The sequence below is a fragment of the Chiloscyllium plagiosum genome, unplaced genomic scaffold (genome assembly GCF_004010195.1).
Source record: "Chiloscyllium plagiosum isolate BGI_BamShark_2017 unplaced genomic scaffold, ASM401019v2 scaf_7006, whole genome shotgun sequence".
Classification (NCBI taxonomy): Eukaryota; Metazoa; Chordata; class Chondrichthyes; order Orectolobiformes; family Hemiscylliidae; genus Chiloscyllium; species Chiloscyllium plagiosum.
The window spans coordinates 4557-18895 of NW_025214742.1; the positions used below are offsets into that span (position 1 = coordinate 4557).

General features: G+C 40.5%; 2 non-coding genes across 2 annotated transcripts; both read left to right on the forward strand.

Moving 5' to 3' along the window:
- Nucleotides 1-1068: 1068 nt before the first annotated feature.
- Nucleotides 1069-1140, forward strand: trnaa-ugc. The gene has a single exon. It is a non-coding gene; the product is annotated as a tRNA-Ala (tRNA).
- Nucleotides 1141-1574: 434 nt separating this feature from the next.
- Nucleotides 1575-1646, forward strand: trnaa-cgc. Its single transcript has one exon. It is a non-coding gene; the product is annotated as a tRNA-Ala (tRNA).
- The last annotated feature ends 12693 nt before the right edge of the window (nt 1647-14339 follow it).

The following is a 14339-nucleotide window of genomic DNA, read 5'->3' on the forward strand; positions in this document are numbered from 1 at the left end:
GACACCTGGAGGAAAAATGCAGTATGTTCCGCCTCGGGACCCTTCAATCCCAAGGCATCAATATGGGCTTCACCAGTTTCCTCATTTCCCCTCCGCCCACCTTACCCCAGTTCCAATGTCCCAGCTCAGCACCTGATTTGGAGATGCCGATGTTGGACTGGGGTGGTACAAAGTTAAAAATCACACAACACCAGGTTATAGTCAACCTGGTTTAATTGGAAGCACTAGCTTTCGGAGCACTGCTCCTTCATCGGTTGTGGAGGACACAATTGAAAGACACAGAATAAACCTATTGGACTATAACCTGGTGTTATGTGATTTTAAACTGTCCAGCTCAGCACCATCCCCATGACATGACCCACCTGTCAATCTTCTTTCACACCTATTTGCTCCACATTCCTCTCTGACCTATTACCTCCATCCCCACCCCCATTCACCTATTGGACTCTTGGCCTACCTTCTCCCCAGCCCCACCCTCCCATTTCTCTCTCCACCCTGGAAGCTCCCAGCTTCATTCCTGATGAAGGGCTTTTGCCCGAAATATTGATTTTTCTGCTCCTCGGATGATGCCTGACCTGCTGTTTTTTTCCAGTACCACTCTGATCTTGATTTTAGCCTCGGACATTCAAGATTTGGCCACGTACAGAATTCACTTTATTACCCAGATCTAACATTTCAACTACAAGCCGCTCAAAGGAAATAGTCAAGGGAAACACCAAGTAAAATTCGCAGGATAATACTTTCTGAGTGTTTTTTTTCTCGCATTTTCTGCTTTTACGCGCAATTCATAATTTTTCCAATTATGTTATTTTCTTTCTTACTTCGATAGTTGGGCACATGACTATTGGCATATTCCAGTAACAAAGTTATAACCCTACATTGGTAGGAGCGTTCTCAACCGAGGGACTGAAAAAAATCCTGTCCCATTCTGGAACAATATTCAAAGATCTTTTTGATGCCCTTTAATTGTCCTCGATGTGCACTAAATCAAAATCGAACGAATACATAAAATTCATATAACACATATGACCACCGAGAAATATTAACTGTTCGTCATTTCAACTTGTAGGGGATGTAGCTCAGTGGTAGAGCGCATGCTTTGCATGTATGAGGCCCCGGGTTCAATCCCCGGCATCTCCATTTTATTTGCAGTGGGTTGTGTTGAAACATTTTTAGATTAGATTTAGATTACTTACAGTGTGGAAACAGGGCCTTCGGCCCAACAAGTCCACACCGACCCGCCGAAGCGCACCCACCCAGACCCATTCCCCTACGTTTACCCCTGCACCTAACACTATAGGCAATTTAGCATGGCCAATTCACCTAACCTGCACATTTTTGGACTGTGAGAGGAAACCGGAGCAATCTGAATGAGCAATCTGAAAGAAGCCACTTCACACTGTATGCGGTAGCATCGTTTCCTTTGCAGTCAGCACTAATGTATTTTTCTTATTACAAACTAGAGCGGTTTAAAGTTATCATATCTAAAATTTAGAAAGCATCATTTTCACAAAGTTAAAAATTTGACCGGAAGCAGTTTTCAAAGAAGCGTTTGCAGAAGCGCTACAGTAGGAGGGGATGTAGCTCAGTGGTAGAGCGCATGCTTCGCATGTATGAGGTCCCGGGTTCAATCCCCGGCATCTCCACAGATTTTGCTTACCATTCCGCAGCACTTGAATCAATATTGTGTTGAAGAATGATATTTCACGACTGATGTTACGTGAAAGTTATTACTTCATTCTGACCAATACACACACCTTTCTCTTTGGGATATCTTTAAGTTCGGAATGGAAATAGTGATTGGTTAACACGTATAAACATTGAAAGGAAACAGTTCACATCTTTGATGAGTCCTTTGCAAGGTGGAGTTGAGTTTCTTTTAGTTACTAATTACTTAAAACAATAACGAATATATTGATATTTTGGATATACGGGATATTAGTTGATTTAATAGAGTATCTGTTGGACAGAACTAACACAAGAGGGTTAAAGGCTCTCTGCAAGTGTACTTATGTCATAATCCCCTTATTGTTTACCAATATCACTGTTATTGTTTTTTCTTTGTTGGTTCGTTTATTGTCTCCTTTACATTTGAAATGGCTCACCGGCCTCTTCAAACAACTCACCCTCTATCTATCGCCACTCTAGCTGCTGTTCCGTCACAACACGAAAGTAAAAATGCTGCAGATGCTGGAAATTGAAAAAGAAGCAAAAGGTGCGAGATATAATCGAATCATAGAAATATTACGACGCAGAATTACAGAATTTTTACAGCGCAGCGGGAGGCCATTAAGCCTGCACTTGCTGTCCAAATGACCATTCACTTCTACCATTCCCCTGCCTGCTCATCGGAATCCTGCACGTTATTCTTTTCAAATTAGACGACTCTCTTTTAAATGTATTCATTTAACTTACTTTTCACACTGTCAGGCAGTGAATTTCAGATACTAACGGCTAGCTACCTGAAAAAGCTTCTTTCTCATATCATTTTTGTTTTCTTTTAGTTTTGTTTTGTGACTTTTGCTGATTATTTTAAATTTACGTCACTTGTCCTCAATCCTTTCACAAGAGAAAACAGTTTCTTTTTGTTTAGTCTGTCCAAAATCTTCATGATTTTGGAAAGTTCTATCTGATCCCTTCCTACGTCTTCTAATCTAAGGAAAACAGTAACTTCTCTAATCTTCACAACCCAAGTTCCTCATTCTTGGAACTATTTTTGTAAATGTCTTCTGTAGTCGTAACAACGCTTCCACATCCTTCCTAAATTGTGGTACCCACAACTGGACGCAATACTACAGCTGAAGTCAAACTAGCGTCATATACAAATTCATCATAGCTTCCTTCTCTTGTCCTCTGTGTCCTTGATAAGAATGCCTGGTACTCTGCTTGCTTTATTAACTATGTTCTCAACATTTCCTTCCACTGCTGATGACATATATAAATATACACCCAGGTCCCTCTGCTCCATTTTAAAGTTGTATTCTTTAATATGTATTGATTTTCCATGATCCTCTGATGAAGGAGCAGCAAACTGAAAACTTGTGGTTTCAGATAAACCTGTTGGACTATTAACTGGTGTCACGTGACTTCTGACTTAATCAATTAAGATATCAATGGATTGGTTGGATGGGCAGAGAAGAGGCAAATGAAGAAGTGTGATGTATTTTGGGGACACTAACTAAGCTGATCAAAAGAATATGCAATACATGGGAGAATACTAAAAAAAGAGTAGATGAAGTGAGGGACTCTGGAATTATTGTCCATAAATCCTAACAGGAAAGCTTGATTAGTAAAAAGGAAGGAATGTGGAATCTTTTCCTCAGGATAGAGTTTAAGAGCAGGGTGGATGTTGGAAGTGTATAAATTATTAGTTAGACTATAACTTGAGTTCTGTGTGCAGTTCATTACAGAAAGGATGTAATTTGACAAGAAAGGATATAGGTGAGATATGTGTGAATGTTGCCAGGACTGAAAAACTTTAGCTATAAAGGAACATTAGGTAGGCCGTGTTTGTTCTCCTTGCAACAGAAGAAGTTGAGGGAAGATTTAATTGAGATGCCCAAAATTGTTAGGGGCCTGAATAATGACTTATGGAGAAGACCGGTTTGTCTTGGTAGATATGTCAAAGATTTTTTTTCCGTCTTAAATAAATTTAATTTTATATCATTCAGCAATATTAATTAACAGATAGAGAATTTGAAATGTAATAAAATTAATATCAAACAACATTAGTGCAATTAGGACAGTCAGCATGCCTCGGTGAATCACAGACAGCTAAACTGCAAAACATTCTTTGAGTTGACCACAGCGCTGCCTTGCTTATAACTAATGTCGCATAAAAGGTTAACACAGATAGCACGTATGCTGGCAAAGGTCATTCTGAAGTCTATAAAATTAAGATATGTCAAAGATAAGGGAGCATATGCTTAAACTGATTGGTGGAAAGATTATAAGGCTGAATAGGAATGTATTTTTTTATTCACAGGATGGAGGCTTCCTGGAATGGTAGTAGAGGCAGAAACACTGGACTCATTTCAAAGATGTCTGGGATAACCATCATGAGTACAGTAAATGCAGAGCTATGAATAAGAAGCTATGAATAAGTTTAAGGTGGGTTTTTTGATTTTTGATTGGCACAGACACTTGGCATGAGCCAAGTGGCCTTTTTTTTCTTTCCTATAAACATTCCATGGTTGTCCCTACCAAAATAAATCACCTCACATTGTATGGATGAAACACTGAGTTTTACCTGTTTTTGACTTTTCTAATATTTTATATCTTTCATTTTTTTTTGTCAAATAATTGAATGACTCATAATGTCATGCATTTTATAAAGTATTTCTTGAACAATAATTTCCACTGTGAAATCTTTAGAAAGTATAGATATTCAAAACTAAATCATTCTGTAGTCATTTTCTGTTGATGGAAATGGAGCAAATGCCATCTAAATCTTTGTCTTGGTTTAGAATTTATTCCATCACTCACATATTTCTACTTTATAAGTTTGTTAGTTTTGGAGGTTTTGCCTAAATCCTTGACTCTCCACAGGAAGGTGTATGCTCCAGAAAATTGAGGATCCAATGTCATAACTTTTGTTAATTTATCATTTCCCTGAATCAAATTTCCCTCACTGCCAACCTGCTAAATTTATGGAGGATGTTCAAGCAGCCAGAGTCAGAGGAAGAGAGAGCTCTGGGGCATTAGAGGAGTCGAGAGAAGGGATGAGGGATGAGGGTGAGAATATTAAATTGAAAGCTTTGAATGATCCCAAATCTTCAGTGTATTGTTGACAATTTATAACATGTACTGCTGTGAAATGTACAGTTGATTATGCAGTTGTAACTGTGGTCTAGTCAGTAGCCAATGGCCTAAACAGATTTATGCCAGTTAGGATTTATAGTGAACAAAAACATTGAGACTAAAGCTGAGGGAGTGGTTAAGCAAGAAACTTGGAGGAAAGTAGTGGAGAAATATCCATAATAATAAGGAAACCTGAAGTGCTAAAGAAGGCATTTGACTTGTTTTCCTTCATTGCTCATACTATTAAGTATCGGAATTGGGATGTCATGTTGCAGTTGCACAGGATATTGGTTTCGCTACTTCTGGAGTACTATGTATGGTTCTGGTCCACCCTGTTATAGGAGGTATCTTATTAATTTTGAGAGGGTGCAGAAAAGATTTAGAAGGATGTGACAGGGACTAGAGGGTTATAGTTAGGAGAGGCTGGATAGAAATTGGGACTCTTTTTTTCCCCGGAAGGTTGAAAGGTGACCTTATAGGGCTTTATCAAACCATGAGGGGCAGAGATAAGGTGAATAGCAAATGTCTTTTCCTTAGGGCAGGAGAGCTCAAAACTAGAGGGTATAATTTTAAGGAATGAGGTGAAAAATTTAAAAGAGACTTTGGCAATTTTTTTCAAACAGAAGATGGTTTGTATAGAGTCATAGAGTTGTACAGCACAGAAACAGATTGTTCAGTCCAACTCGTCCATGCTGACCAGATATCCTAAATTAATCTGAGGAGTTCATCAGGGTAGTGTTCTAGGTCCAACCACCTTCAGCTGCTTCCCTCCATCATAAGGTAAGAAGGTTTGCTGATTATTGCACAATGTTTAGCACCATTTGTGATTCCTCAGACACTGAAGTAACTCATGTCCAAATGCAACAAGACCTAGACAATATGCAAGCTTTGGCTGACAAGTGGCAAGTAACATTCAAGTAACAAATGCCAGGCTAGACCTTCACCAATAAGAGACGATCTAAACACCCTCCCTTCACATTCAATGGTGTTACATCACTGAATCCCTCTTGATCAACATTGTTCTGGACCAGGCCAGACCCCCTCAAATTATTTTAAGAAGGTAGCCTAGACTCTAACTTTTTCTTATTTTAATGGCAAATGTGAAGTGGGTATTCTGGGTGAGATGTAACTGGTCAAATCACCCATCTTTAAGCAAAACAGAATTTATTTAAACACTACAGTTGAAACACAAATAAAAGAAAGTGGAATTTAGAATAACTAACGATTGGAAAACTTAATGGACCTGATACAGTAACTATTACTAATTAACTGTTCCAATACAATAACTTCCCATAAACACACCCCTTGGCAAAAAGGTAAATTCAAACACAGATCCTTACAGGCAGGAGGGAACAACATCCAGAGAGAGATTTCAGAGAAAGTCAGATGAATCATTTATTGAAGCTTGCATCGACTGGACTCTCACATCTTGTGACTGCTACAGTTAAAACAAACTAGGAAAAAACCTGAGCTGGGAGAACTGGCCACTCCCCTTCCTTTGTTAAACTAGACTCTTTGTCACCCCTATCTTTACGACCTCTCTTCAAATAAATCAAGGACAAAATAACCTTTTTAAAATGACAGCATCATCACACCTCCCCCTCATTAAAAAAGTGAACTGTCAATATACAAAGACGGCTTCATTTTAAACCCCTTAGTCTTATGCCTTTAGTACACTACCTCACATATAAATTACATTGACTGTAAGCATGCAAACATCCACTACTACATTCTATTTCAGTCCATTTACTCCTACCGCTGAACGCTTCCATCTTTCTTCATCCAAATCTCGACAACACATTGGCAATCACATTTTCTTGTCCGGCCATATGTGTAATTTTCAATGGCTGCAATAATAAGCTCCATCTAAACAGTCTGGAATTGTTCTCCCTAAATTGCTCTAAAAACTTTAATGGGTTATGATCAGTATTACAATTGTCTCAGACACAATACGGGCAATATAGATGTTAAAATTTTGAAACACCAACACCAAACTCACGGTCTCCTTCTCAATTCTGGAATATTTCTCTTGATGAATATTCAATTTCCTGGTGAAGTATCCAATAGGCCATTCTATCTTCTTGTGGTCTTCTTGTAAGAGTATAGCACTGACATCCACATTTTCATACCCATAGCCACCTTGAATGGCTTTGCATAATTAGGTGTGGCTCATACTGGGACAGCAGTTAACACAGATTTTAATCTGTCAAATGCTTTCTGACATTTCTCCGTTCATTGAAGTTTTCTGCACTTCGTCATGCATAATTAGATTAGTACTTCCCAGCTTATTCCCAAATATCTCCCATGCAATAGTAATAACTCCTTCAGGTCATTTTAATTTTCCTCTAGAAGGTAACTCAATAATTTATCCCATTTTTTGAGACCTACATCACTGTTCAATTTAATTTGAGGAATCTTGAATTCAGAATCCTCTTAACCTGATTCTTACTGTTATAATCAGTAACACATTCTCCTTTTGCTTTCCTTCCCTATCAAAATACCATTTCAGCATATTCACATGACACACTCTATGAGATTTCTTTATATCTGGAGTCCTTATCAAATAGTTCATCTCGTTCAATCTCCTTTCGATTTGATAAGGTCCATTAAACCTTGCTTTTAAAGATTCACCTATCACTGGATGTAACGCTAATACGTCATATTCATTACCAAAACTATGAGATCTTGACTTTTTGCCTGCTTCCTGTTTCATCATATGCTGTGATATTTTTAAACACTGTCTAGCCAACACCCCCATTCTATTGAACCATTCCCTAAAATTTGATACATAGTCCAAGCATGGGATCTCTGAATTCTGATTCACTAATTTCTCCTTAATTATTTCAGTGGTCCTCTCACTCATGCCCAAAAATGAATTCAAATGGACTGAATTTGATAAATTCATTTTGTGCATTCCTAATGGCAAAAAGAACAAACAGAATTCCTTTATCTCAATTTTCTGGATAGTCTTGACTATATGATCTTAATATAGTTTTTAACGTTCGATGCCAGCTTTCTAATGCTCTTTGCGATTCTGGGTGGTACTGTTACGATGCGGAGGACAAACTCCCTTGTTAGAGTCATAGAGTCAGAGAGATATACAGCATGGAAACAGACCCTTCGGTCCAATCCATCCATGCCGACCAGATATCCCAACCCAATCTAGTCCCACCTGCCAGCACCTGGCTCATATCCCTCCAAACCCTTCCTATCATATACTCATCCAAATGCCTCTTAAATGTTGCAATCGTACCAGCCTCCACCACTTCCTCTGGCAGCTCATTCCATACCCGTACCATGCTCTGTGTGTAAAAGCTGCCCCTTAGGTCTCTTTTATATCTTTCCCCTCTCACCCTAAACCTATGCCCTCCAGTTCTGGACTCCCCAACCCTGGGAAAAGACTTTGCCTATTTACCCTATCCATGCCCCTCAAAATTTGTAAACCTCTATAAGGTCACCCATCAGCCTCCGACACTCCAGGGAAAACAGTCCCAATCTATCCAGCCTCTCCCTATAGCTCAAATTCTCAACCCTGGCAACATCCTTGTAAGTATTTTCTGAACCCTTTCAAGTTTCACAACATCTTTCCGATAGGAAGGAGACCAGAATTGCACGCAATATTCCAAAAATGGCCTAACCAATGTCCTGTACATGACCTCCCAACTCCTGTACTCAATACTCTGACCAATAAAAGAAAGCATACCAAACGCCTTCTTCACTATCCTATCTACCTGCGACTCCACATTCAAGGAGCTATGCACCTGCACTCCAAGGTCTCTTTGTTCAGCAACACTCCCTAGGACCTTACCATTAAGTGTATAAGTCCTGCTAAGATTTGCTTTCCCAAAATGCAGCACCTCGCATTTATCTGAATTAAACTCCATCTGTCTCTTCTCAGCCCATTGGCCCATCTGATCAAGATCCTGTTGTGATCTGAGGTAACCCTCTTCGCTGTCCACTACACCTCCAATTTTGGAGTCATCTGCAAACTTACTAACTGTACCTCTTATGCCCGCATCCAAATCATTTATGTAAATGACAAAAAGTAGAGGACCCAGCACCTATCCTTGTGGCACTCCAGTGGTTACAGGCCTCCAGTCTGAAAAACAACCCTCCACCACCACCCTCTGTCTTCTATCTTTGAGCCAGTTCTGTATCCAAATGGCTAGTTCTCCCTGTATTTCATGAGATCTAACCTTGCTAACCAGTCTCCCATGGGGAACCTTGTCAAACGCCTTACTGAAGTCCATATAGATCACATCTACCGGTCTGCCCTCATCAATCTTTTTTGTTACTTCTTCAATCAAGTTTGTGAGACATGATTTCCCACACACAAAGCCATGTTGACCATCCCTAATCAGTCCTTGCCTTTCAAAATACATGTACATCCTGTCCTTCAGGATTCCCTCCAACGACTTGCCCACCATCGAGGTCAGGTTCACTGGTCTATAGTTTCCTGGCTTGTCCTTACTACCCTTTTTAAACAGTGGCACCACATTTGCCAACCTCCAGTCTTCCGGCACCTCACCTGTGACTATCGATGATACAAATATGAGCCATGTTTCTGTAGTTGCTATGATATCCCAGTCCCATGTTCCTAACCATGCCCTGAGTTCATCTGCCTTCCCTGTTAGGCCCCTTGCCTTGAAATAAATGCAGTTTAATTTATTAGTCCTACCTTGTCCCTGTCTGCCCTAACTGTTTGACTCGCTTCTGTTCTCAACTGTACCAGTCTCAGATTGATCTCTTTCCTCACTATCTCTCTGGGTCCCACCACCTTCCCTTAAATCCTCCTGAGCATCTCTAGCAAATTTCCCTGCCAGTATATTAGTGCCCTTTCAATTTAGGTCCTGTAATATCTCAGTTGCTGATTCTCCACTGGCTTTTTAACCACTGGTCAGCAGTTCTATTGTGATCCAGCTAAACTGTTACCAAGGACAAATTGTATTTCTGAATTCATGAGTTTCTCCTGTACTCCTATCACCACTTCTCCACTTTTCACTGGACACTTCAACCTCACTCTACAAAATGGAGCACTTTTTGTCTCTTCATGAATTCAACATACGAGAACCTTTTCTGGCAATAGTCCTTCTGAGTCACATATCTCCTCATTTCTCAACATTAAAGATTGATATAATGCCATAGCTGTTAAGCCTGTTTCTTTACCTGCTGCTTCTGGACTATGTGAGTACACCTTACTTCAGCAAGTAAATGATTTAAAAAGATCTGGCATTCCCTTCTCAACCAAACTCTGACAAAGTTGTGCATTCTGGTGCAGCTTTTTAGCCTCCACTGTACTTTCCCTTACCACTTTAACAAAATTCACAGGTTTATTCTGTTTTCCTACATCTGCCTTCCCAGTGCTTTTTCTAATCCACCAACATTGTGACGTCATGTGGCCTACTTTATTGTAGTGAAAACATCTGAGCCTTTTAACTTCTATTTCTCCATCATGGGTTTCCTTTTTACATATGAGAAGCAATCTTTATTATCTTCAATGAGATCTACTTTTCCCTTACCACCTCAGGATTTCTGTTTTTCCCCAATTTCTCGCCCTCACGATTGAAATTGATGTCGGAAGCCTAACTTTGGTTTATGAAATAACTCATAACCATCAGCCATATCAGCTGCTAATCTTGGCGCTTTCACTCTCTGCTCTTCCACATGAGTTCTCACTACCTCAGGAAATGAATTTTTTTATTCCTCCAAAGTAATAATTTCTCTAACTGCATCATATGTTTGATTTTGATAAGAGATTGCATTACAGCTATACTGAGGGAGGATATTCCCAGAAATACATCCAGGGAAGTTATTTGGGTGGAACTGAGAAATAAGAAAGGGATAATCTCCTTATTGGGATTGTGTTATAGACCCCCTAATAGTCAGAGGGAAATTGGGAAGCAAATTTGTAAGGAGATCTCAGTTATGTGTAAGAATAATAGAGTGGTTATGGTAGGGGATTTTAACTTTCCAAACATAGACTGGGACTGCCATAGTGCTAAGGGAGAGGAGAGGAATTTGTTAAGTGTGTACAGGAAATTTTTTTGATTCAACATGTACCTATTAGAGAAGTGCAAAACTTGGCCTACTCTTGGGAAATAAGGCAGGGCAGGTGACTGAGGTGTCAGTGGGGGAGCACTTTGGGGCCATAATTCTATTAGTTTTAAAATAGTGATGGAAAAGGTTAGACCAGATCTAAAAGTTGAAGTTCTAAATTGGAGGAAGGCTAATTTTGATGGTATTCGGCAAGAACTTTCAAAAGCTGATTGGGGGCAGATGTTCAAAGGTAAAGGGACGACTGGAAAATGGGAAGCCTCAGAATTGAGATAATGAGGAGTCCAGAGACAGTATATTGCAGTCAGGGTGAAAGGAAAGGCTGGTATGTACAGAGAATGCTACATGACTAAAGAAATTGAGGGTTTGGTTAAGAAAAAGAAGGAAGCATATGTCAGGTATAGACAGGATAGATCGAATGAATCCTTAGAGTATAAAGGCAGTAAGAGTATGTTTAAGAGGGAAATCAGAAGGGCAAAAAGGGGACATGAGATAGCTTTGGCAAATAGGGTTAAGGCGAATCCAAAGGATTTTTGCAAAAAGTTTAAGGACAAAAGGGTAACTAGGGAGAGAATAGGGCCCCTCAAAGATCAGGAAGGCGGCCTTTGTGTGGAGCCGCAGGAGAAGAGGGAGATACTAAACGAGTATTTTGCATCAGTGTTTACTGTGGAGAAGGACATGGAAGATATAGAATGTAGGGAAATAGATGGTGACATTTTGAAAAATGTCCATATTACAGAGAAGGAAGTGCTGGATGTCTTGAAACACATAAAAGTGGATAAATCCCCAGGACCTGATCAGGTATTAAATCCCCACATCCTGATCAGGTATATCCTAGAACTCTGTGGGAAGCTAGGGAAGTGATTGCTGGGCCCCTTGCTGAGATATTTGTATAATTGATAGTCACAGGTTAGTGCTGGAAGACTGGAGGTTGGCTAACGTGGTGTCCCTATTGAAGAAAGGTTGGGGACTATAGACCAGCAATCCTAATATTGGTGGTAGGTACATTTTTGGAGGGAATCCTGAGGGACAGGATGTACATGTATTTGGAAAGGCAAGGACTGATTAGGGACAGTCAACATGGCTTTGTACATGGGAAATCATGTCTCACAAACTTGATTGAGTTTTTTGAAGAAGTAACAAAGAAGATTGATGAGGGCAGAGGCAGTAGATGTGATCTATATGGACTTCAGTAAGGCGTTTGACAAGGTTCCCCATGGGAGACTGGTTAGCAAGGTTAGATCTCATGGAATACAGGGAGAACTAGCCATTTGGATACAGAACTGCTCGAGGGTAGTGGTGGAGGGTTGTTTTTCAGACTGGAGGCCTGTGACCAGTGGAGTGCCACAAGGATCAGTGCTGGGTCCACTACATTTCATCATTTATATAAATGATTTGGATGTGAGCATAAGAGTTTGTAAGTTTGCAGAGGTGTAGTGGACAGTGAAGAAGGTTACCTCCGATTACAACAGGAACTTGATCAAATGGGCCAATAGGCTGAGGGGTGGCAGATGGAGTTTAATTTAGATAAATGTGAGGTGCTGCATTTTGGGAAAGCAAATCTTAGCAGAACTTACACACTTAATGGTAAGGTCCTAGGGAATGTTTCTGAACAAAGAGACCTTGGACTGCAGGTGCATAGCTCCTTGAAAGTGGAGTTGCAGGTAGATACAATAGTGAAGGTGGTGTTTGGTATGCTTTCCTTTATTGGTTAGAGTATTGAGTACAGGAATTGGGAGATCATGTTGCGGCTGTACAGGACATAGGTTAGGCCACTTTTGGAATATTGTGTGTAATTCTGGTCTCCTTCCTATGGAAGGATGTACTGAAACATGAAAGGGTTCAGAAAAGATTTACAAAGATGTTGCCAGGGTTGAAGGATTTGAGCTATAGGGAGAGGTTGAATAGGCTAGAGCTATTTTTCCTGGAGCATCGGAGGCTGCGGGGTGACCTTATAGAGGTTTATAAAATCATGAGGGGCATGGATAGGATAAATAGACAAAGTCTCTTCCCTGGGGTGGGGGAGTCCAGAACTAGAGGGCATAGGTTTGGGGTGAGAGGAGAAAGATATACAAAAGACCTAAGGGCAACTTTTTCATGCAGAGGGTAGTGTGTTTATGGAATGAGCTGCCAGAGGAAGTGGTGGAAGCTAGTAAAATTGCAACATTTAAAAGGCATCTGGATTGATATATGAATAGGAAGGGTTTGGAGGCCTATGGGCCAGGGGCTGGCAGTTTGGACTAGATTGGGTTGGGATATCTTAGCGAGTTCTGAGAAGATTTGTAGCTCAGGTTGAGGCTCTGGATGTAAGTTTGCTCGCTGAGCTGCAAGGTTCATTTCCAAACGTTTCGTCACCCTACTAGGTAACATCTTCAGTGGGCTTCCGGGCGAAGCACTGCTGGTAAATCCTTGTTTCTATTTACAGAGGAACCTCAATTATCTGAATGAGATGGGCAGGCACTATTTCGTTCAGATAATCAATTATTCAGTTAATCAATTAAATGCCTTTCCTCTGAGGTTTGGAGTTTTTAAAGTATGCTCCCTGTTCAGGAGACTGCAGCTGCACACAACACGTGAGCCCCCGCCCCCAATTCCGCCCAATACTGCCCCCAGCCCCATCCAACCCCGCCCCTGTCCAACTCCACCCTCCGCCCCCCAACCCCACTCCCCGCACCTATCTGATCAAGATCTTGTTGTAATCTGAGGTAACCTTCTTCGCTGTCCACTACACCTTTTGGTGTCATCTGCAAATTTATTAACCATACCCCCTATGTTCACATCTAAATCATTTATATAAATGACAAACAGCAGGGGACCCAGCACCGATTCTTGTGACACACTGCAGATCACAGGTCTGCAGCCTGAAAAGCAACCCTCACCATCACCTTCTGTCTTCTACTTTGAGAAGTTCTACATCCAAATGACTAGTTCTCCCTGTATTCCATGTGATCTAACCATGCTAACCAGTCTCCCATGAGGAAGTGGTGGGTGCACATACAGCTTACAGTATTTAAAAGACATTTGGACAGTCATATGAACAGGAAAGGTTGAGAGGGATATGGGCCAAATGCAGGCAAATGCAACTTGTTGAATCTGGGAAAACTGGTCGGCATAGACCAATTGAACTGAAGGGCTTGTTTCTTGTGCTGTGTGACTTTGTGTTGTACAATAATGTTGGCTGTACGTACCTCCATCTTTTTGTACTTGTACCCAGGAGATCAGCAGACTACCAATGTTGCCGTCCCTCCCCATTGATAACTATCCGAACTAAAAAAAATCCAAATTTGCGTTAGGGAACATTGAATGTTTGAAACAGAATAAACTTAGAAAATGTACTGTGTCCGTCGGTAAGATAGTCTTTTCTCTGCGATTTGCTGCGAATTTCCAGTATTCTCTGGTTTTAGTTTTGAAGTACAGTAATTTCACTTCCTCAAAAGATACGTAAGTGGAAAAAGTACAGTAGTTCTTGTTTAATTGTTCTGGAA